This window comes from Dasypus novemcinctus, chromosome 1 (genome assembly GCF_030445035.2).
Source record: "Dasypus novemcinctus isolate mDasNov1 chromosome 1, mDasNov1.1.hap2, whole genome shotgun sequence".
NCBI lineage: Eukaryota > Metazoa > Chordata > Mammalia > Cingulata > Dasypodidae > Dasypus > Dasypus novemcinctus.
The window spans coordinates 206,052,999-206,075,149 of NC_080673.1; the positions used below are offsets into that span (position 1 = coordinate 206,052,999).

The following is a 22,151-nucleotide window of genomic DNA, read 5'->3' on the forward strand; positions in this document are numbered from 1 at the left end:
ATAGGGAAGCAGATGTGGCTCAACCAGGTGGGCGTCCACCTACCACACAGGAGGCCCCAGGTTCAGGTCCCGGTGCCTCCTGGAGAAGACGAGCAGATGCCACATTGCCGCAACAAGAGCTAGACACCGCACCCTGCAGCAAAGAGCAGATGCCTAAACACGCAGATGCCACGGCCAGCGGACGCCGCAGCCCATGAGGCGCAGATGTGCTCAGGCCGTTGGGCACTCGCCCCATGTGGGAGGTCCCGTGTTCGGTTCCCGGTGCCTCCTGGAGAATGTGCGCAGACAACGAGCAGGTGGACAAGAGCGCCCTCTGGGGGAGGGTGGACTCCGAGGCCACCGGCCCCCCAACTGGCACCCGCAGCTTCCTTCCGGCAAGCAGCCAACACATCTTCCCAAAGCAACGCAGCACCCCCAGCTCAAAAGCCCGCCATGCCTCCAGGTTCTGACTGGGCCCAGCCTTCGGGGCCCTCACTGTCCCCCCCTAGGTCAGCGTCCTCCCCAGCCAGGGCCGCCTCTTCACGGCCGTGACCGTCCTGCGGTCGTCCATTCATTCACTCGCTGCTGCGGGGCTCCTCCCCGGCCCCAGGTAGACCACCTGACCGAGGCAGCTGGGGGGCCACGGGCTGCCCACTCACAGCACCAGCCCCACCTACGACAAGCCCCTCCTGACACAGCCCGCCCCCTCCACTGCCGAGACCCCCAGAAACCCCTCCATCCCCACCAACCCTGCGGCCCACGGCCGCCCTGCTGAAGGGGCTCCCCCGCTCATCAGCGTCCCCGCTCCCTGCAGGGCAGCAGCGCACGGCCCCAGACTGCGCAGGGTCTGATGCGTGGTGCACGCAGCGGGCAGCAGGAGGAGGCTGCAGGAGAGCGCGCTGCGAGGTGCTGAGCACCCTCCACTCTGAGGGTCAGGCCTGCCACGAAGGTCGGGCCCCACACACGGCGCCGGGCACACAGGACACAGGGACTTGCACCACAGCCCCTGGCTGCATCTACGGCTGACTGCATCTACAGTCAACAAGGAGACGGCCTCCAGCAGTGAGGGAAGGCCTTGAAGGAGACCTGCCAGCGTCAGCAGGCGGGGGACCGGCCCTCTCTGCGCAGCCGGCCAGCCTCGCCCGGAGAGGCCCCAGCTTGCAGGCCGCCCGCGGAACCCCCTGCCCCGAGCCAATCCCCTCCGTTCACACAGACACCCACGAGCCTCCACCTGCGCAGCCCAAACGGAGACTCCAAAGGGCCTGGAGAAGCCGAGCCCCGGCCGGACCACCAGGCCACACGCCAGGACAGGCCCCCGGGGCCAGGGACGGGAGCGGCGGCCGGCCAGGCCTGCCCCAGCCCAGCGGCGGGCTCGGGATGCTGCGCTGGAGCCAGCACACCCCGGGGAGCCCCCGGGCGCGGGGCGCCCTCGCTCCCGCACAGGCCTCCGCGGCCAGCGAGCTGCCGGGCTCTTCCAGGTTCTGCAAACAAACACCAAATCCAGAGTCCCTGACGGACCGACCATCAAGTAAACTCCACTTTCCTCCCACTTTGATCCCCATTTGCTACTTATTTCTGTTGGTAGTTTTTAAACCTATGCAAAATGTGATGATAAACGGTGTTGCCAAATTTGGCAGAAAAAAATACAAGACACCCAGTTAAATTTGAATTTCAGATAAACAGCAAATAATCTGTTAGTATCATTATGCCCCATGCTGTATTTGAGACATACCGATACTTAAAAAATCATTCGCTGTTTCTCTGAAATGCAAATTGATGGGCGCCTGTATTTATCTTGCCACCTGCACCATAAGGAAATGCGACTGTTCAATACCTGGTATTAAGTTCCAATAAAAATCCAGAAACCACCAATGAAGAGGAACACACTTGGAGCATTCCAGCTAACTGATTTTTTAAAATTTTACTCAATATACAAGGAGATAATGAATGAACAATATGAAAATCTCAGTAAAGAGACAGAAATTTTTAAAGGAACTAAACAAAATTACTAGAGCTGAAGTCCACAATAACTGAAGTGAAACATTCCCTAGAAGCAGATTGGAGCTGGCAGAGGAAAGAATTAGCAAACTCAAAGACAAGACAATAAAATGATTCAGGCTGAGGAGCAGAAAGAAAAAGGAATCTTAAAAAGTGACCGAGTGTAAGAGACCTGCGGGGCCCCATCGAGTGAACCGTAAGAAGCACCACGGGAGTGCCGGGAGGGAGCAAGGGGAGGGGTCAGCAGGAAGACACAGAAATAAAGGCAGGAAACTTCCCGGGCAGAAAGAAAGACGAGCATGCACATTCAGGAAGCTCAGTGAGACCCAAACAAGACAAACTCAGAGAGAACCACACCCAGACACACAGCGCCCAAACCGCCCAATGCCAAGGACAAGGCAAGAGCCGGGAAAGCGGCAGGGAAAAGGCACGTGCTCTGTACGGGGAGCCTCGGGGCCAGATTCACATCAGGAGCCAGGGAGGCAGGCAGGCAGTGGGATGAAGTAACGAGCCGGGAGAAAACAACGGCCCACCAGGAATTTTATATCTGGCAAGACTGCCTTTCAAAATTGGAAAGCCAATAAGACATTCCCAGATAAACAGAAAGCCTTAGTAGTCTGTTCCCACCAGACCTGCCCCACGAGCAGTGCTAAAGGTTGTTCTTCAGAAGGAAAGGAGAGGACGCAGGACAGCAGATGGAAGCAGCGTAAAGAAATAAGACCCCCAAGAAAGGGCTCCATACGGGTGGTTATCAGCGCCAGGACTAACGCGCTCACGTACGCCAGTTACGTAACTCTGCTTCTTATAAACTCCAACATGCAAGTGAGTAAAAACAACGATCAATCTAGGCTTTAGAAATGCAATGTATAAAGATATAAACTGTAACAAGTACAAAAAAGAAAGGTGAGGGGACAGAGGGGAACAAACAGTGCACATGTAAACTATTGAAGTGGTTGAAAGTGAAAGGAGGGGCTAAAATATACCATGCAAATAGTAAACAAAAGAAAGCTGGAGTAGCTATACTAACATCAGGTAAAACAGATCTTAAACCAAAAACTGTTAGGAGGGACAAAGAAGTTCACTTTACACTGATGAAGGGGCCAATTTTTTAAAAACCATAACGATTATAATGGCAGAGTCCCAAAATATATGAAGTAAATATTGACAGATTTGAAGGCAGAAATAGACGGTTTTACGTTAATAGGAGGAGATTTTAATACATCATTTTCAATAATGGATAGACCATCTAGACAAAAGATCAATAAGGAAATAGAAAATTTGAATGATACTTTTTTTTTAAAGATTCCTTTTTATTTATTTCTCTCCCCATTCCCAGTTGTCTGCTCTCTGTGTCCATTTGCTGTGTGTTCTTCTGTGTCCACTTGCATTCTTGTCAGCAGCACCAGGAATCTGTGTCTCTTGTTGCGTCATCTTGCTCCATCAGCTCTCCGTATGTGCAGCGCCATTCCTGGGTGGGCTGCACTTTTTCTCACACAGGGCAGCTCCCCTTGCAGGGCGCATTCCTTGAGCATGGGACTCCCCTATGTGGGGGACACCCCTACGTGGCACAGCACTCCTTGCACACATCAGCACTGCACATGGGCCAGCTCACCACACAGGTCAGGAGGCCCTGGGTTTGAACCCTGAACCTCCTATATGGTAGATGGATGCTCTATCAGGTGAGCCAAATCCGCTTCTCTTGAATGATACTTTAAACCAACTAGACCTAACAGAACACATAGAGCACTTCACCCAACAGCAGCAGGATACACACTCTTCTCAAGTGCACATGGATCATTCTCTAGGGTAGACCATATGTTAGGTCACAAAACAAGTTCTTAATAAAATAAAAAATATTGAAATCTGCAGCAGTTTGATATCATTATGAATTCCAAAAATAGATATTAGATTATGTTTGTGATTTGGTCTGTACCTGGGCATGATTGAGTTATGACTAGGGCTTTGACTGGGCCACATCATTAGGGCATTGAGTCCCTGCCCCTTGGTGGGTGGGGACTCCCAGATAAAAGGCGTGGCAGAGGAGAGAGTGGAGGGTTTTTGATGTTGGAGTTTGAGACTGAAGCCTTAAGCTGGAGCCCATGGAAATAAGCTCACAGAGGAAGCAGAAGCCAGCCCTAGGAACAGAGGAACCCTGAGCCCAGGAAGAGGCAAGACGTAGAAAGAGAGGAACCCAGGAAGCCTGAGCCCTCACAGCCGTCGGCAGCTGTCTTGCTCCAACACGTGAAAACAGACTTTGGTGAGGGAAGTAACTTGTGCTTTATGGCCTGGTACCTGTAAGCTCCTACCCCAAATAAATACCCTATATAAAAACCAAGCAAGTTCTGGTATTTTGCATCAGCGCCCCTTTGGCTGACTAACACAAAATCCAACAATGCACCATATCTGGCCACAATGGATATGTGAGAAATCAGTAACAAGGAAGATACCTAGAAAATTCACAAATACGTGGAAATTAAATAGTGCACTCTTAAACAACCAATGAGTCAGAGAAGAAATCATGAAGAAATTAGGGAATACCTTGAGGTGAATAAAAATGCAAACAGAACATACCAAAACTTACGGAATGCAGCCAAGGCAGTGCTAGAGGGAAATTTACAGCTTTAAGTGCTTATATGAAAAAAAAAGAAACTTCAAATCAGAGACCTAACACTACATCTGAAGGATCTAGAAAAAGAAGAGCAAAGTAAATCACAGAGAGATGGAGAAATAAAGATGAGAGTGGAGATAAATGAAACAGAGATTAAATAACAATAGAAAAAATCAACAAAACCAAAAGTTGGTACTTTGGAAAGATCGGCAAAATCAACAAACCATTAGAGAATGGCAAAGAAAAAAAGAGGACACAAAGAACTAAAATCAGAAATGAAAGTGGGTACATTGCCGTCAACTCCATAAAAGTGCAAAAACGGTTATAAAAAGAGACTATGAAAAACTATACTCCACAAATTAGATAACCTAGAAGAAAAGGGCAAATTCCTAGAAACACAAACAACCTACACTGACTCCGAGGAGGAAGAGAAGATCTCGAAAGCTCAGTAACTAGTAAAGAGATTGACTCTGTCATCAGAAACCTCCCAAAAAGAAAAGCCCAGGATCAGATGGCTTCACAGGGAATTTTACCAAACATCCCGAGAAGACTTAACGCCAATCTTGTTCAAACTTTTCCAAAAACAATGAAGAGGGAACATTCCCTAACTCATTCTATGAGGCCAACTCCCTAACACCAAAATCAGATAAAGATCCCACAAGAAAGGAAAATTAAAGACCAATAATCCTTACGAATAGAGACGCAAAAATCTGAAACAAAGTATTAGCAAACTGATTCCAACAGCACTTTAAAAGACGTAGACACACCATGATTAAGTGGGATTTATCCCAGGTGTGGTAGTTTGAGTCTTTTCGGGACCCCAGAAAATTGTGTTCTAGGCTAGTCTGCTCCGTGGGTGGTAACCTGTCCTGAACTCTTGATTAGACTAGATCCCATCAAGGGCGTTTGATTAGATTACTCCAGTAAGGCGCAGTCCCAGGTGAGTCTTTTTCTTTTTTCCTCCAAGTTTTCATTTCACGAAGAAAGGGGCTCGGTCTGTCTTGGCAGCCGCTGTCCTCACGGCGGCCAGGACGTGGCAGCTCCTCTCTCCTCCCCTTGGCACGGGTGTGTGTCCCCCCTTTCCTTGATGAACCTGAGCGCCCGCTGGTCCTTGGAGTCCTTGAGCAGCTCCACGGGGGCCGCCCGTGCGGGGCGAACCGCACCCCTCTCGGATCACGGCCCGCACGAAGACGGTGTGCGTGGCGAGGCGCCGCGGCAGCGACTGTGCCTCGGCCCGCGCACGTTCCTGGTCACCTCGTGGCCCTCGTCGAGGCCCATGGCCACGGGTAGCGCAGAGCCACGCCCGCTGCCCCTTGGACGTCTGCCGCGGCAGAAGCCAGGGTGAGCCTTAAGCCTCTTACCAGAGTCCTTTATAAACTGGAATAGGCGGAGCTGCAGAAACAGAGAAACTCAAAGAAACACACAGAAAGGCACGGCGCAGCCAGAAGCTAAAAGCAACAGAGCCTGGAGGAGAAAGCAGAGACCAGCACTCGCCGCCCCTGGGCCCTGCCAGGTGCCTGGCACCCACGGGTGCAGCTCAGGGAGAAGGCAGCTCCTGATGGAGCCTTCGACTTAGACATTTGTCTGCAGGCTTTTGAACTAATAATTGTACACCGTAAAAGCCAGCCCATTTGCGGTGTGCTGCCTCGGCAGCCTTTAGCAAAATCAAAACACCAGGTGTGCAAGGGTGTTTCAACATAAGAAAATCAGTCAATGCAATATACATTAATAGAACAAAGGGGGGAAATCCACATGATTGTCTAATATTGAATCAGAAAAAGGCTTATGGCAAAATCCAGCACCCCCTCTTGATAAGAACACTCAGAGAACTAGGAATAGAAGGAAATGTCCTCACATAACGTAAGGCTTGCATGAAAATCCCACCACTAACATCACACTCAGCGATGGAAGTCTGAAGGCTTTCCCTCTAAGATCAGGAACAAGACAAGGATGCCCACTGTCAGCACTGTTTTCAATACTACCAGAAGTTCTATCCAGAGCAATTAGGCAAGAAAAATAAATAAAAGACATCCAAATTGAAAGGGAAGAAGTGAAACTCTATTTGTAGATGGCAGGATCCTATATATAAAAAATCCTGGGAAGCGGATGTGGCTCAAGCAACTGAGCTCCCACCTACAACAGGGGACATCCTGGGTTTGGGTCCTGCTGCCTCCTGGGGAGGATGGACAGATGCCCACACCTCACCACAAGAGAGCTAGACGCCTGTACCTGCTGCAGCAAGAACTAGACACCACACCCTGCAGCAACGAGCAGAGGCCTAAACGGGCAGAAGCCACAGAGCCAGCAGACGCCACAGCCTGCGGTGGAGCAGACGTGGCTCAGGCCACTGGGCACTCGCCTCCCAGGCGGAGGTCCCAGGTTTGGTTCCCAGTGCCTCCTGGAGAAGGCAAGCAAACGGTGAGTAGACAGAAAAGAGAACTACCTGGGGGAAGGGGAGGAGATAAGTTAAAATAAGTAAAAATTAAATAAATAACTTTTATAAAAATCTGAAAAATACAAAACTAAGCTACTAGAAATAACAAATTCAGCAAAGTGGCAGAATATCAGATCATCACACAAAAAAATAAGTAGTGTTTCTATACACTAGTAGTGAACAAATGAAATAGGAATCAAGAAAAACCCATGAACAAGAGAAACTAAAAAGAATCAAATAGCCAGGAAAATCTAACCAAGGATTTAATGGACTTGTATGCAGAAACTACAAAACATTGCTAAAAGAAATCAAAAAAGATCTAAATAAATGGAAGGACAGTCCATGTTCATGGACTGGAAGACTAAATATTGTTAAGATGTCAATTCTACCCAAAGCAATTTACAGATTCAATGCAATCTCAAAAATTCCAACAGCCTTCTTTGCAGAAATAAAAAAGCCAATCATCAAATTCATATGGAAGGGTAAGGGGCCCTGAAGAGCCACAGCCATCTTGATAAAGAACAAAGGTGGAAGACTCACACTTCCTGGTCTTAAAATTTATGACAAAGCCACAGTAATCAAACCAACATGGTACGAAGACAGACATATAGACCAATAGAATCTAACTGAGAGTTAAGAAATAAACCATCACATCTATGGCCTGCTGGTTTGTGACAAGGGTGCCAAGTCCCCTCAACTGGGAAAGAAAAGTTCCTTTGACAAAGGGTGCTGGATATCCACAGGCTAAAGAACAAAGATGGCCCCTACTTCATGCCATATACAAAGTTTAACTCAAAGTCAATAAAATACTTAAATATGGAACCAAAAATATAAAACTCTTAGGAGAAAACATAGGGAAGCATCTTCAGGACCTCACGTTATACAATGATTTCTTAGACTTTACACCAAAAGTACGAGCAACAAATGAAAAAAGGAAAAAAGCATAAGACCTCAACAAAATTAAAAACTTTTGTGTATTAAAGGACTTCATCATAAAAGTAAAAAGACAAACTATAAAATAGGAGAAAATATTTGGAATCCATGTATCAATAAGTTTATTATTCGGGAATATAAAGAACAACAAGAAGACAAACAACCATATTAAAAATGGGCAAAGTCTTGAATTGACTCATCTCCAAAGCATAAACAGACAAAAAACACTTGAAAAGATGCTCAACATCATGAGCCACTAGGGAAATGCAAATAAAAACCACAAGGGGTACCATTTCACATACATTAAAATGCACACTGGCGGCAGATTTGGTCCAACAGATAAGGTGTCCATCTACCACAGGGGAGGTCCGCAGTTCAAACCCCGGGCCTCCTTGACCCGTGTGGAGCTGGCCCATATGCAGTGCTGATGCATGCAAGGAGTGCCCTGCCACGCAGGGGTGTCCCCCGCATAGGGGAGCCCCACGCGCAAGGAGTGCACCCCGTAAGGAGAGCCGCCCAGCACAAAAGAAAGTTCAGTCTGCCCAGGAATGGCGCCCACATGGAGAGCTGACACAGCAAGATGACACAACAAAAAAAGACACAGATTCCCATGCAGCAGACAACAACAGCAGTGGACAAAGAAGACGCAGCAAATAGACACAGAGAACAGACAACCAGGGTGGGGGGCAGAGGGAAGAGAAATAAATAAATAAAAATAAATCTTTAAAAATAAATAAATGCATACTATTCAAAAAATTGAAAACAACAAGTGGTGGAAAGGATGTGGAGAAACATGAACACTTGCTCGTTGTCAGTGGGAATGTAAAATGGTGCGGTCACTGTGGAAAACAGTTCAGTGATTCCTCAGAAAGTTAAACATACAATTATCGTATGACCCAGCAATCCCACTTCCAGGGTTACCCAAAATGAATGAAAACAAGAACCTGAACAGATATTTGCACACCAATGTTTGCAGCTACATCATTCTCAATTGATAAAAGATGAAAGTAACCCAAGCGCCCATCAACCAATGAATGGATAAACAAAATGTGGTATCTACAAACAAGGGAACATTATTCAGCCCCAAAAAGGAATGCTTTCTGATACATGGGACAACATGGGTGAACCTTGATGACATCAGTTGAGTGAAATAAGCCAGACACAAAAGGACAGATATTGTATGACCTCACTGATATGAAATAATTAGAATAAGCAAATTCAAATTCATAGAGCCAGCAATGAGAATACAGGTTACCAGGGATCAGGGTGAGGGGGGGAATGGAGAGTCAACACTTGATTGGTACAGACTTTCCAGAATAAGGGGTGATCGAAAAATTGTAGTGACGGATGATGGTGATGGTAGTACAAGATTGTGAATCTAATTAACAGCACTGAATTATGTATTTGAATGTGGTTAAAAGGGGAACTTTTAGGTTATGTATATGTTACTAGAATAAATTTTTTTTCAAAAAAAACAGGACTGTACAACAACAAATATGAACTCTAATTTAAACCATGGACTAAGTTAATAATACAATTAAAATCAGCACTATGTTCTTTCATCCATTGTAACAAAGGTACCAAACTAACGCAAGGTGTTAATAATAGGGGGCAGGGGAATACATGGAAACTAAATTTTCTGCATGATTTTTCTGTAAACCTATTGCTTTTATAATAAAAAAATATATATTAAAAAATTGAAGTCAAAACAAAGACATTTCAGATAAATGAGAATGGGGAGAATCTGACAGTAACAGAAATCTTAAAAGGCATTTTTCAAGCTGAAGAGAAATAATATCAGATAGAAACTCAAATCTACAGGAAGGGATGAACTGCACCAGAAATAGCAAACATACGGGTAAATATAAAAAAACTATTATTCTGCTTCTTTCGATTCATTTAAAATACATATGACTCTAGAAAGTAAAAATTTGAACACTGCATTGTGTGACTTACAACATGTAGAATGTGATACGTACAAAAATGGTAGTTCAGCGAATGGGCTGGCATTGAACCTTATTACTACAAATTCTTCCATCTTAAGTGTTACAAAATTTCCTCTAAATAGACTAATTTCAGACACACATTTTAGACTATTAAAAGTCACGTAAGGAGACGTAAAAGAAAAGCCAATAAAGGAATTAAGATGGAATACTGAATTTATATACATATGCACGTATGTATACACATACATACGTGCATATCGATACAGATATATAAATACATATAAATAAGTAGAAGGACACCCACACGTTCAATTAACCCACAGAAGACAGGAAAGGAGAAAGTGGAGAACAGCAACAGCAAAAACAACTGGACAAATAGAAAACGAAGCGGTAGCCAGAAATCAGCTCTATCACGAGTCACATTAAATATGAGCAACTTGAAGAACGATCAAGTAATGGGGTAGAGAGCGGAGGCGGAGGCGTGGTCCCCTGTGGCACGGCCACGCTCTGTCTCCGCTCGTGCGCTCCTCTTGCGCCTTCAGCCCTCCGCTCCCGGGCGACGGCACCCGGCGCTCAGCTGCGGAGGGAGCAGAGGCGAGCGGGGCCCGCGAGCTCCCGGGGAGCAGGTGGGCGGCGGGAGGCTTAACGGGGGCGCTGGAGGTGAGGCGCAGCCACCTCAAGGAACCAACTACGCTCCCGGAGTGCAGTCACCCCTCGGGCTGAAGTGTGGTTTGCTGGCCTGGCGGGGGAGCGGCTGCGGCAGGCCAAGCCGCTGCCCCCATAATAGGGTGGCTGGTCGGACTCACCGCCACCCCTGAAGGAAGCTCGGCATGGGCACAGAGTGCCCTCGGGTCTCCCCTTCTCGGCAGCCATGCTTCCGCGGCCGCCCCTCCTCCCGGATAGCGCCACACGATGCCTTGTAGGGCGGCACCCTTCTTCTTCTTTCTCCCTGCACAGGCGCAGGGCGGAAGATTCCAGTCTGCCCTTTTCCCTTCCCCCAACAGCAGCAACAGCCAGGCGTGGGCGGAAAAATCCAGTCTTCCCTTTTCCCCTCCCCCGACAGCAGCAACAGCCAGGTGTGGGCAGAAAAATCCAGTCTGCCCTTTTCCCCTCCCCCGACAGCAGCAACAGCCAGGCGTGGGCGGGAAACTCAAGTCTGCCCTCCACCCCAGCAACAGCAGCCACCAATCCCTAAACCCTGCCCCTTCCCCCAGCAACAGCGACAGCCAATCCCTAACCACCACCCCTCCCCCATCCAGTACCGCCCACTGACCTTTTGCCGGCAACCAATCAGAACAGGGCGTGGCTTCGACCAATCAGCCTTCCCCAGCCCCTATAAAACTGTTGCCTCTCCCTCAGTAAAGTGGACTTGCGTGTTTACCTTGTCTCCGCGGTAGTTCTTCTGCCATGCGCCCTCCAGTCCTGAGAGCCCCCGACAAGGGCCTGGCCTCCCTTGTCCCCAGTTCGTCGCCTGCTTCTCCGGGCGACCCCTTCGTCGCCAGCTTCGGCGACCCCGTCAGCCAAACCGCGCAACCCCTTGTGAGACCGATCCCTCGTCTGCTGCTGGACCGACCCCTTGTCCCAGGTGGGACCGACCCCTCGTCCCAAGAGGGACCGACCCCTCGTCCGCAGCCAGAACCCAACTCTACCAACCGAGCAAGCCGCTGCAGTTGGCGCCCAACGTGGGGCAAGGCAACCCCACCACAGCACAACGTGGGGCAAGGCAACTCTACCACAGTCTCACTCCATAACCTGGCAGACCCCCCCCCTTCTCACCTTGGGACTTCTCTCGTGCAACATTGCTGCTACCTGAGCCTTGGCTACCTCATACGATCCACGGTGGTCTGGGAGAATCGCTGGATGGCTTTCTCCTTCCATGTCGGGGGCTTATACCGACCCGCTATGATTAAGAGGAGCCTTGGGTTTCTCGGGAGCACGCGCTTGCACGTCTGAAGTAATCCTACCACAGCCCTACGCCCTCCTCTCTTCTCACCTTGAGACTTCTCTCGTGCAACATTGCTGCTACCTGAGCCTTGGCTATCTCATATGATCCACGGCGGTCTGGGAGAATCGCTGGATGGCTTTCTCCTTCCATGTCGGGGGCTTATACCGACCCGCTATGATTAAGAGGAGCCTTGGATTTCTCGGGAGAGCGCGCTTGCACGTCTGAAGTAATCCTACCACAGCCCTACGCCCTCCTCTCTTCTCACCTTGAGACTTCTCTCGTGCAACATTGCTGCTACCTGAGCCTTGGCTACCTCATACGATCCACGGCGGTCTGGGAGAATCGCTGGATGGCTTTCTCCTTCCATGTCGGGGGCTTATACCGACCTGCTATGATTAAGAGGAGCCTTGGATTTCTCGGGAGCACGCGCTTGCACATCTGAAGTAACCCTACCATAGCCCTACGCTCTCCTCTCTTCTCACCCCTATCTTTTCGCTCTGCATTGCTGCTCCTGAACCTTGGCGACCTCATACGATCCACGGCGGTCTGGGAGAATCGCTGGATGGCTTTCTCCTTCCATGTTGGGGGCTTATACCGACCCGCTATGATTAAGAGGCGCCAATAAAACTCTCAGGAGCGCGTGCCTGAGCACCTCCACCCCTGCCTTCACCTCTGCCTCCTCCCCTCCGTGCTTGCTCCCCTTTGCCTTGCTCCACTGCTCGTCGTCCCGCCCTCCCCTCGTCGGGGCCTTCTCTTGGCCTGCGACCACCGTCGGAGTCCCATCGGCTCCGACCCCTCGTCTCACCGCGCACCTCGGCTCCCATCGCCGCGCTCTCAAGGTAAGGGCCCCTTTTCTTATCAGCTCCAAAAGGCCATTAGCAATGGGTAACATCCTATCTGCTAAGCAAGCCCCGCAAGTTCGGGCCCTCGCCGGTCTCCTAGACACTCACCGGTGTAAGATCTCTCTGAAACAACCCCAAGTCTTCTGTAACCGCGGCCCCCCATGCCACCATCGCTCTCAAGCAGCTCCAGGCCCGCAAAACGGCCCGCAACCCGCTTTCCCCAGCCCGCGGCCTGCTTTCTAGCATCTAATAACGTTTCTGCTTTTGCCTCCCCATACTTCTGCGGAGCTTCCTCCTGTCTCGACCTCACTCCTCTTCTCAGCCATCCAAAGCATCCCTTCTCGTCCCCCGCCCCCCTCCTTTTTTGCTTGAACCCCCATTGCATTGCAGATTGGGCCGCCCCATGTCGGCCCGCCCCGTTAACATCGGCCTCTCTCGGCCCGTGGAGACCTTGGCCTTCTTGTCCTCGCCTACGTCTCCACCACTCCCGACGCTGCCGCCACCACCGTCGCTGGTGCCCTGATGCAACTTGTCCTCACCACTGCGATCCTCCAGACCATCACACAGTCTGCCTCTGCCGCTCTTCGCCACCAAGAAGAGATCAACCACCTGTAACGCGCTATCATCCTGGACTTTTAACAGTACATGGACCTTATAGTCACCGAGATCAACAAGAATTGGACATTGGCCACCCTTGCTTGCAACGGCAAGATACCGTCCCCTAAATTGTACATTTATATCCCCGTCATACTCACCTCCCTCTTCAGCCCCGCTTCCCTCATTGCTTACTGCCTCTTGGGCCTCAGCTACTTGCTGCTGCCATCCTGGCCCTTATTTGAAAAGAAGGGGGAAATGCGGTCACCCCTCGGGCTGAAGTGTGGTTTGCTGGCCTGGCGGGGGAGCAGCCGCGGCAGGCCAAGCCGCTGCCCCCATAATAGGGTGGCTGGTCGGACTCACCGCCACCCCTGAAGGAATCTCGGCATGGGCGCAGAGTGCCCTCGGGTCTCCCCTTCTCGGCAGCCATGCTTCCGCGGCCGCCCCTCCTCCCGGATAGCGCCACACGATGCCTTGTAGGGCGGCACCCTTCTTCTTCTTTCTCCCTGCGCAGGCGCAGGGCGGAAGATTCCAGTCTGCCCTTTTCCCTTCCCCCGACAGCAGCAACAGCCAGGCGTGGGCGGAAAAATCCAGTCTGCCCTTTTCCCCTCCCCCGACAGCAGCAACAGCCAGGCGTGGGCGGAAAAATCCAGTCTGCCCTTTTCCCCTCCCCCGACAGCAGCAACAGCCAGGCGTGGGCGGGAAACTCAAGTCTGCCCTCCACCCCAGCAACAGCAGCCACCAATCCCTAAACCCTGCCCCTTCCCCCAGCAACAGCGACAGCCAATCCCTAACCACCACCCCTCCCCCGTCCAGTACCGCCCACTGACCTTTTGCCGGCAACCAATCAGAACAGGGCGTGGCTTCGACCAATCAGCCTTCCCCAGCCCCTATAAAACTGTTGCCTCTCCCTCAGTAAAGTGGACTTGCGTGTTTACCTTGTCTCCGCGGTAGTTCTTCTGCCGTGCGCCCTCCAGTCCTGAGAGCCCCCGACAAGGGCCTGGCCTCCCTTGTCCCCAGTTCGTCGCCTGCTTCTCCGGGCGACCCCTTCGTCGCCTGCTTCTCCGGGCGACCCCTTCGTCGCCGGCTTCGCCGGGCGACCCCGTCAGCCGAACCGCGCAACCCCTTGTGAGACCGATCCCTCGTCTGCTGCCGGACCGACCCCTCGTCCCAGGTGGGACCGACCCCTCATCCCAAGCGGGACCGACCCCTCGTCCGCAGCCAGACCCCACCTCTACCGACCGAGCAAGCCGCCGCACCGGAGTCTCTGTCACGGCCCCACGCTGGCCACTGTTCATTTTAGAGCTCGTGTTTTCCTCCTGTACCTTGGCAATAAAATTCTTGAGTTAAAGGAAAAAAAGAAAGAAAAAAGAAATAGGTGGAGTATACAGAGAGGAAACAAAAATAAGAGAACATTAATAATTGTTAAAATGCTATGAAACTAGGAGAACATTAATAATTGTTAAAACTCTATGAAAGGTACATGTGTGAACATATTTTTGTGTCCTTTGTATATATTTGTATATATTCAAAAATTCCCACAATGAACTCATTTTAAAAACTGGATTTAAATACACTACAATTGCACGTGATAACATGGATGAACCTTGAGAATCTTATGTTGAGTGAAGCAACTCAGGCATTGAAGGACAAATACTATATGACCTCAATGATATGAAATAAGTTAACTGCCTCAGAGAGCTAGAGTCTGGAAAAGTGGCTTACAGGAAATCGGGGGGTGGAGGAAGGATGTGAGTTAATGTCTGCAGGGGTGGAATCTGTGATGAGCTGGCGGTAAGTATGAGCACAAAGAAGGGACAAAATGGGGGCAAGGGGTTACCTTCGGGTGGGGTTTTCTGGGTTTCAGGGGGGCTGGGGATGGGAAGAGGGGTAATATTGTCCAAGAAATAGGTGGGAGGGAGGGGCAACATACGAATATGGGAGAGTGTCAGAAGTTCGTTGAGAACTAAATGTTGAGTAAAACGTATCAAAGTATAAGTAGGAGGGTTACCTGGTTAGGACGCTCAGGGGGTATGGTCTGATGCGTGACGGACTCCGGAGGGAATAGCTGAAGGCTCATTTTGCCAAGGTGGGTTCTACCATTGGGTGGGGTGGACCTATATCCTGGGGAAGACTAATGCCACCGAATAGAGAGAACAGTATCTCTCGTGAGAAAGGACGGCTCCCAGGGTATTAGATTGGCAGGCGTTGTGGGCCCTAAGGGGAGGGGAAAATGGATGTGGAATGGATGGAACAAAGGTAAATAAGGGGGCAAAGAGGAGTTATGTGAGAGTACACGAGGATGAATATAAAACAGCTAATATTACACCAAAAACATATAGGGGACGACAGACTAATAATGAAAACCATAAGACAAAACATAGGATAACTAAAAAATTTAGAAAACTGTACAGCCTAAAATATGGACCACATAGTAAGACAAATGTCACCTTGTTTGAAATCTATAGTGTTGGAATCTGTACATCAGTTTCAGGAAATATGATATGAATAAGTTAAAAGATTATTGCTGTGCAAGGGAAAAGGTTTTATGGTGGATCTGGGGAAATACTGTATATTGTATATATGAATTTCAGTGATCTAAGACTCTTCTGAAGCTGACATTACGTTGGGATTCACTTTACGGGAAGTTTTGGATCAACAGAGTGGTTCAACAATGGCAGCGGAGGAATACTGATATGGGATGTTATTGACAGGATATATATGGTTGACAGGGAGTTATACAGGGCATATGCCCAGGGTATATGGTAATGTCTATATATACTCATAGTGGAAACAAAAACAACAGCTGGGGGGGTACTGGGCTCCTGGCCGGGGGGTCACTGTTGTGGGCCCTGGGAGAGCAGCGGCAATCCTCCAGGTGCAACGGTAAGAACGAGGAAGGAAGGAGGGCCCAACAGGGGGCTCATGATACTAATGGTTACACTTTTGAGCCTATACACCTGCAATAAGAACAAGGCCTAGAGTAGCATTGTGCATGGGGGTTTCCTCCTGACAGCCTGCATGTTACTCAAATGTGGCCACTCTCACAGCCAAACTCAGCGTGTAGATGCGATGCATTCCCCCCAGCGTGGGACATGACACCCGGGGATGAGCCTCCCTGGCACCGAGGGATCACTACCACATACCAGCTGAAGAAGCAACTATAAAGAGACCTTGAATTAAAGATTCAATGCGGAACAGCAGAATATACCTGTCTACATATAATAACATGACTTCGGGAAGCTGTTTGACCTAATGTAAGGGGGAAATGGAAAGGAGAAATGAGATTATAAGGCTGTGAGTCTCTAAAAAAGAGTCTGGAGGTTGTCAGAAGGAATACCCCTATGTACAACTGAACAGAGTCTAAGAGACAGATAAGGTAGATACAACCCCAGGTATTGGTTCTTTTGAGGGATAAAGAGACCCACAGGTTCTATGGTCATGGCAGAAGGGGTTCACTGCCATGACAGATAGCCCTTTTTTGGACCTGGTGTTTCTGCGTGATGGAATTGGACTCAGAGGGGATCTCTTTTCACAAGACTTGAATGCTACTTTATTGGAATTGTAGTCGGTGCTGGGTTTAAGATATATGTAGGGGATCTGAATCTCTGGACTGATAATATGACACCCAGGCCCAGAGCCTCAACAGACTTCAGCTCCTACACTTTGATTTATTGGACTTACTCCACTCAGCTAACATGGAGTTGAAGAAGGTCAACCACCACAACATGGAGCCTAGAGTGTCTACAACTGGAAGCGGGAGGAGTGCATCCAGTACCCATATGGAATCTAAGCCCTCACTTGACATAGATGTGCAATGGACACAACCAATCCAATGTCCACAGAGAAAATGTGGAATGGGTGTGGGAACGGTAGCCATGGTGGCTGCTGGGTGTGGGGAACGGGAGGAAGAGATGAGATGTGGAGGCGTTTTCGGGACGTGGAGTTGTCCTGGATAGTGCTTCACGGACAATTACGGGACATTATAGATCCCCCCAGGGCCCACTGGATGGAACGTGAGAGAGTCTGGGCTATGATGTGGACCATTGACTATGGGGTGCAGTGATGCTCAGAGATGAACTTACCAGGTGCAATGGATGTGTCATGATGATGGGAGAGAGTGTTGCTGTGGGGGGAGTGGGGGGCGGGGGCGGTGGGGTTGAATGGGACCTCATATTTTTCATAATGTAATTTAAAAAAAATAATAAATAAATAATTAAAAAAAAAAAAAAAAAAACTGGATTTAAGATTATTCCAAATCTTATTTATACTCACCACACCTTGATGTTGCTTTGGAAGAATCTGTGTTTACTTTTTATTTACTAGCTCATAAAAAGGGTTTTGATTTGGAGGATATTTAAAAACTAAAATGTGTAAATGGACAAAACATTCACATTTAAAAAGAAATTATCAGACTAAACCAAAAAGCAGGCCCCACCTATAAGCTTCTCTAAGAAGCTGGCTTTAACTATGAGGACACAAATAGGTTGAGATTAAAAGAATGAAAACAGCTCTACCATGCAAAGAGCAAACACAGGAAAGCTGGAGTAACTGTCTTAATATCAGGCAAAATAGACTTCAAGATACAAGCTCAGTTCATTAGGAAGACCTAATAACCACAAACGTGCGTGGGCCTAACAGCTGACCCTCAAACCGCATGAAGCTGGGAAGTGGATGTGGCTCAAGTGGTAAGGCCTTCACCTACCGCGTGGGAGGACCTGGGTTCAATCCCTGAGGCCTCCTGGTGAAGAAGACGAGAAAGCGAGCCTGCGTGGCGAGCCAGTGCCCATGTGGCGAGCCAAGTGCCCGCACAGTGAGCTGAGTGCCTGCACAGCAAGCCGAGTGCCCATGTGGGCGCCCACATGGCAAGCCAAGGGCCCACACAGTTTGCCTAGTACCCAGGCGGTGAGCTGAGGGCCCATGTGGGTGCCCACACAACAAGCCAAGATCCTGCAGTGAGCCAAGTGCCCGCACGATGAGCTGAGGGCCCATGTGGGTACCCGCACGGCGAGCCCAAGACCCATGTGGGTGCCCATGCAGTGAGCCACGTACCCACGTGGTGAGCCGAGTGCCCATGCAGTGAGCCAGGTGCCTACACAAGTGATGTGTGGCCAGCCGAGCGCCTGCACGGCAAGCCGAGTGCCCACGTGGGTGCCTGCGTGGCAAGCTGAGTGCTCATGTAGGTGCCCACGCGGTTAGCTGAGTGCCCACGCGGTTAGCTGAGTGCCCACATGGCAAGCCGAGTGCCCATGCGGTGAGCCAAGTGCCCTCATGGCGAGCCGAGTGCCCGCGCAGTAGATGTGAGTCACGCAGCAAGATAATGGTGCAACAAAAGATACAACAGCAGAGACCAGGAATGGAGGGGGCACAAGTGACAGGGAACCTCTCTCCACATCCGAGTTCCCCAGGATCGAATCCTGTTGAAACCTAGAGAAAGATGAGAAGAGCAGACAAAAAGAGAAATAGATGCAGAAGATCACACAGTGAATAGACACACACCACAAAAACAGCAGGGCGGGGGGAGGGAGGGAGGGAAGGGAAGAAAAAAATGCATGAAGCCAAAACTGAAAGAACTAAAGGGAGAAAGAGACACAGCTACAATCACAGCTGGAGATTTTAACACCCTCTCTCCATAAGTGCTAGAACACGAGCCCAGAATAATAATAATTATATAGAATAGGTAAATACTTTACGGTGTTCATTCTATGCGTCAGGTACTCAACACCCTAATGACGTGGCCCAATCAAAGCCCTATTCATAATTTAATCATGACCAGGTACAGTCCAGATTACACACACAATCCAATATCTATTTTTGGAATTCATAACCATATCAAACTGCTATAGATAAAGTCTAGTGAAAAATAAGGAAAAAGAGGAAAAGGAAAACAATTAAAATTCAAAATAGCCTGAATTATTTTCTGAGAGATTTCACATCCCTAAATGAAGAACAAGATGTTATTTTTAAAAACAAAAAAGGAAAATTGAAACATAAAAAACTCTTGCAAATTAAAAAAAAAAAAAAGGATTACAAGACAATTCATGGAAGGGATAGAAGACAATGCAAGGCAACCTCCCAAAAAGTAGAACAAAACATCTAAGAGATTAACAAGAGGAGAAAAAAGGCAAGAGAATGGCAGGGTCAGCCCAGGAGGTCCAGCCTCCAAATCAGAGTTCCAGAAAGTGCACACAGCAAAACAGAGCCAACAGGCGCCCAAGGTGCATCTCCCTGGCGCTCCAGAACCCTGGGGCTAATGGGAGGCACCTGCAGGCTTCCGGGGTGCTGGAGGAGGCAGCACCCACACGGCACAGCACAAACCACAACGGCGCCCACCTCCCCAAAGCGCCCGGAGCTCCAGGGCAATTCTGAGGACAAATTGCCCAGGCAGCATTCTATACCCAGCTAAACTAGGCGTTCACTGCAGGGCGAAGAAAGGTGCTTTCAAAACCGGGGTTCCGAGGGATCGCACGAGCGTCAGCAGCACGAGGGGCTCCCGGGCGCGGGCACCAGCAGGCGCTTTCCGGCTGATGGCCGTGCCGCCAGCTCCCTGCACTGGAGCAGAGGACGCCGGGAGCGAGGGCTCCCCCAACAGCAAAAGGGGTGCTGGCTGTAATGAAAACAGGTGTTTTTGATAGTAGGCGACAGGCAAGCGAAACCCAGAGCTGGATGAGCAGGTGGTGAGCTGGTAAACGCTCGGCTTTGCATGAGCACCACCTACGAGGTCAGAAAGAAGTCGGCACAGGCCCCACAGCAAACACGGGACTGGAGTCAGTGCGCAGTTATACAAGTGTGTATAAACGTCAACTGTATAGCGAAGTGGACTTGGCCCAGCGATTAGGGTGTCCACCTACCACATGGGAGGTCCCTGGTTCAAACCCCGGGCCTCCTTGACCCGTGTGCAGCTGACCCATGCGCACTGCTGATGCGTGCAAGGAGTGTCGTGCCACACAGGGGTGTCCCCGCGTAGGGCAGCCCCACGCGCAAGGAGTGCACCCCGTAAGGAGAGCCGCCCAGCGCGAAAGAAAGTGCAGCCTGCCCAGGAATGGCCCCGCACACACGGAGAGCTGACACGACAACACACAACAAAAAGAAACACAGATTCCCGGTGCCGCTGATAAGGATAGAAGCGGTCACAGAAGAACACGCAGCGAATGGACACAGAGAGCAGACAACTCGGGAGGGGGGGCGGGGAATAAATAAAAAATAAATCTTAGAAAAAAAAATCAACTGTGTAACAGTAAACGCACCACACTAATGCAAGGTGCTGATAGGGCGGCGTATGGGAACTCTTCTATGCATGATTTTTCCATAAATTTATAACTTATCTAATTTTTTTTTAAGTTACGGGATGCGGGGGGGAAGTAAGCAAAGACTACGGACTTAACGACAACAAAAGAAAGCTAGCAGAAGGCGGGGAGAAGGGGGAGAGGAGGCCCAGGTGGGGAGAGAAGAGCTAAGGGCTCCTCTCCGCCTTAGACAGAAATCACAAGGTAAGCGCTAAAGGAAGTTTTACAAGTGCGGCTTCGACAGCGGCCAGGTCTCGGGACGCCGGCGTGTAACTGCGTGGGGTGGGGGCAGGCGAACAAGCAAGAGGGGTGGCACCTCGTCCACCGTCCTGGAAAGAGAGCCAAAAGCACGGTGAAGGGACGAAAGAAAGATGCAGAAAAATGTACATGCCGGTGGGACAGCGCGTGTGTAAACGGCTGTGCGAGCAAGGGGCCCTGCGGGGAGGGCCCGGGTGCGCCCAGGGGCCTGGGCACCGCGAGGCCGGCCGGGAGGAAGCGAGCCAAGGACGGGCGGTGCCTTTTCTCCCCCCTTTCATCTGACCCAGGACCTCACAGGAGCTCCTCCCGTGGAGCAGACGCGTTCGTGGAGGGGCCTGGTGAGCTTTGGAGCGGGGCCCTGCAAGGCAGGGGGAGCTGCACCCACTCTGCTTGTGCCTCTGCAGAGCCCGCACGCTGTGGACTGTCCAAGGAGGCGTGGACCCTTCCACTCGACGCCCCCGCCATTCGGACTGCATCCCCGCACGCTGATCTTCCTTTCCCAGGACCCCCGCCGAGGGCAGGATGCCCGCCGAGGGCAGGGCAGGGGATAACGAGGCGTTGCCCCTTCAGCACAGCAGGGCCTTGGCTGCCCGCTGGAGAAGGTACTGAGACAGCTCCTCCTTAGCGGGAAAAGAGAGGCGCCACAGTCGTTTCTAGAAGAGTCAGGAGCACCCTGTGAGGCTGGAGGGGCCCAGGGAGCTGGGGCATCCCCTCGTTCTAACGGGGACTCGGCAGACAGGACCGGATCAGGCTCTTGAGGCGGGGAGTTGGGCACAGAACGGTCTGAAGACAGCGGCGCAGTGTGGGGCAGGGCAGGAACGGCCGCGTGGCACGGGCCTCGAGGCAGCCCCAGCCCCCGGGGCGGCGCGGCCTGCCCACACGTGGCCTCGGGCCAGCCACCTGGACATCTGGCCTCCAAACCAGGGAACGCACTTCTGCAGCTTCAAGCCTCTGCACGCGTGGTCACTTGTTACAGCAGCAACGGGAAACTCATACCGACGCTCATCAGAAACAAATGCTCACAGCAATTCCACCTACTAAATCAGACGTGCCACACGCGGCTCCGTGGCTTCACGCTACCGTGAGCTCGCTGCGGCGTGTCCCGCCTCTTTCAGACCAAGACCGTGCCCAAGGACAGTTCTGCGGCCACCAGCTCGGGTCGCCCTGTGCCTCTCCTGGCGAGCTCCCGCCAGCAGCGCCCGCTGGACGTGCTGCCCCTCTCCTCGGGCCCTCCCAGCCCCCAGCTGTCACCTTGGCCTGGCCACCAGCCCCTTCCTCCAAGGCCCGTTGCAGGCGCCCCGTGGGCTGGCCCCCTCCTCCCATCAAGG

The 22,151-nt window shown here is 50.6% G+C and overlaps 1 protein-coding gene across 5 annotated transcripts in view; it reads right to left on the minus strand.

Annotated features, from left to right (window-relative positions):
• The window catches only part of RGS12 (regulator of G protein signaling 12), a 175,891-nt gene that overhangs the window by 151,302 nt on the left and 2,438 nt on the right, over positions 1 to 22,151 (minus strand). The gene's annotated exons all lie outside the window — the stretch shown is intronic.